The sequence below is a fragment of the Gallus gallus genome, chromosome 18 (assembly GCF_016699485.2).
Source record: "Gallus gallus isolate bGalGal1 chromosome 18, bGalGal1.mat.broiler.GRCg7b, whole genome shotgun sequence".
Lineage (NCBI taxonomy): Eukaryota > Metazoa > Chordata > Aves > Galliformes > Phasianidae > Gallus > Gallus gallus.
In genome coordinates this window covers 32,080-34,839 of record NC_052549.1, presented here as the reverse complement: position 1 = coordinate 34,839, position 2,760 = coordinate 32,080, and the positions used below count along the sequence as shown (strand labels likewise).

Below are 2,760 nucleotides of genomic sequence, written 5' to 3'. Positions count from 1 at the left end.
AATAGGGGAAAAACAACCAAGCAAGGAAAACAAAGCAAACAAAACAAGGTCACCATACTGTATTCCATTCATTTGCTTTACTCGTGTATATCGTGTCAAAGCAAAGAAACCAAACACAGTACAAAGAGAAAAGCACTCACCAATGCTTTGCACTGAAGAGAAGGAATAAATGAAAATTCACAAGCAATGCAAGGCAAAGACACAAAAGAAAAACCAAGGAGCAAAGCAAAGCCATTCCAGAAACAATAACCAAAATAGGAATTACTAAAAAGCCAAGGAAAGCAAAGCAATATCACCCGAAAAGATGAGAAACAGAAAGGAATACCCTTAGAAAGCCGAAATCCAGCCATCAGAGGACTGTGTCAACTCCATGGATTCCAGTGACACCAAGGTATCTGCAACATCAAATTTCAGCCAGGCATCCCGGGCCCTTGGTGGCCTATGACAGCAGCGCTCCTACAGAGTTCATTCTCTTACACCCTGATACCAAAGACATGCTACCTGTGAGTGGCTAACACAGTATCTGGCTGCCACAGGACTTGCGAGGAGTGACACCAAGTTTTCTCTCTCTAGTCAGCACACAGAAGTTACTTTGGCTGCCTTTGCAGGAGAAGAGAGCAATCTCTTGCCATGCAGGGAGGGAGGACGTGGTGTACTTCTAGCATCAAGTTACATGTGGTCAAGTCAGGTGATGACATACCTGCTCCCAGCCTGAATCGTCACCCTTCCTGAACGCTGTCACTGAAAGCTTGCTGCTATTGTGTTAGCTGATTCTTGCGAGCATTCCCTCCTGATGAGCTTCACATACATCAGGGCTTGGACAAGTCTTAGTGACGAGGGCATCAAAATTGCCATCTGGCCGCAGTGATCATCTGGACACTAGCTTTTCATTACACGTGAAACAATCTTTCCTGCAAGATATGAAGAAGGAGAGAAAACAATGCTCAGTCTCAACTGTCGGGAGGCACTCCTCTGCCTGAAAAATAGATAACCTCATTGCACATACTGCCAAAAGACAGCTAGACACTGTACCGTTCTGTACACTTGCACTGCGTTTGCAAGGATCTGACCAAGGAAAAAATGGTTTCTTCTGCAGCTAGCTAAAACAGGGGCTTCTTTGAGAGAGCAACAGCATGCACACACTGCCTGCAAGCCCCCTGGCATCCTTCTGCTGTGCTTATGGAGCACCTGGAGCAAGCAGGCACTGACTGCATAGCTCGTGGGGGCTAACACTGCTCAGATAACAACCGAGGGCGTGAAGAAATGTGGCAGGAGAAGCAGTGCATTCCTAACGCAGCAACAAAGACTGGAGCACTGCTCAGACAGGTAGCAGAGCTCCTTCATTAGCGGTCACTGTTAACCCCATCCAGTCAGTGCTGAGCAAAATGAGGACTCTGCAAACTGCAGGTAATATTTCCTGCTGGCTCAGCTATAGTCATTTATGCAGCTTTTAGGGCGGTTTGGTGTTTTTTTCTTTCTTTTTCTGTTCCTTGCTTTTGGTGAGATGCTAATAATTCGTGCAAACTCCCCCCATACACAACCAATCGCCATCAGATGATGAGACAAAAGGCTGAGATAAGCCCCACTTCTAGCTATACACTGTTAAAACGTGAAAATAAATCTGTTCAGAGATTTTGCGATGCATATGCATGCAACAAGAAAAGCAGAGGCAGGGAAAAGAAGAGCTGGCTTGCATGGCAGCAGGTGAACAATGAACAAGGGAAAAACACTTGGCTGTAACATTCACACCCGTCTCTCATCCCACCTAAGACCCAGAACACAACAACTTCAAAGTAATACTCTAACTGATCCGTACTGTATTGAGCCTCTAGACTGTCTCTGCTTCTCTGCTTCTGTAATTTAAGCTTCTTTTGTCTTGCTGTTCAGCAGGCAAACCTCACCCTAAGAAGACAAGACGCAAACTATGGGTGGAGTATGTATGTAGCCAAATTAGTAAAAATGCCTTTGATATGAGACAACAAACAGATGTGAGACGATGCTGTCTGAAATGGACCCATACTGACTTGAATATACGTACCAAAACACTAGAAATCACGTTGTTACCATATTGGAGTCTTTCCTGTTCCATCACTTAAGCCGTGTAGAAAGCTGATTCAAAGATCTGGAAGAGAAACACTCACCTATGGAGAGCAGGAGACAAATCCAGCCTAGTTCAGCTGCAGCTGAAAGCTGTCATCAGCCAAAGCCTCAGCACTTACCAGAATGCAAACAAAGCTATTCTTCATGCGTTCCTTTTTTAAGTTGAACACAATGCCTGCCATTAAAAAAAGAATAACAATAAAAATAATCCTACCTGGCTTTTCTTGGAATCCAAAAACAGGAGAAAAAATCACAGAAACGTGGTGGAATGACTCACACAGCTGGAGTGCTGTGATGGATGGCTAGCGACTTTTCAAAAGAGAGAGGCAAGGCAGGAAAGGCAGTGGTGCAGCCCTCTACGTTAAGAAAGAATGGGAATGTCTGGAAATGAACGATGGCCATGATAGGGTTGAGAGCTTCTAGGTCAGAATAAAAGCAAAGGCCAGTAAGACTGACGTTAGCGTGGGAGTGTGCTACAGGCCACCCAACCAGGATGAAGTGGTGGGCAAGACACTTTAGAGACAGCCGCATGAGGTCTCAAGCTCAGAAGGGGCCAGAAGATGATCCTGGTAGCTACAGACCTACGGTGTCTAACCTCGGTGCCAGGGTAGGTTATGGGATGGATAACGTTGCGATTCATTACAGGTCAACCAGGGGATC

The 2,760-nt window shown here is 45.4% G+C and overlaps 1 long non-coding RNA gene across 2 annotated transcripts; it reads right to left on the bottom strand.

The window, feature by feature from the left end:
* Nucleotides 1-231: 231 nt before the first annotated feature.
* LOC121107169 lies at nucleotides 232-2,343 on the bottom strand. 2 transcript variants are annotated; one of them, XR_006931734.1, is made up of 4 exons: nucleotides 2,220-2,296; nucleotides 2,039-2,141; nucleotides 1,817-1,902; nucleotides 232-911 (listed from the first exon to the last, which is right to left on the bottom strand). It is a non-coding gene; the product is annotated as an uncharacterized LOC121107169 (long non-coding RNA). The 2 variants fall into 2 exon arrangements; XR_005840821.1 differs by having other exon boundaries at nucleotides 2,039-2,343.
* Nucleotides 2,344-2,760: the final 417 nt, after the last annotated feature.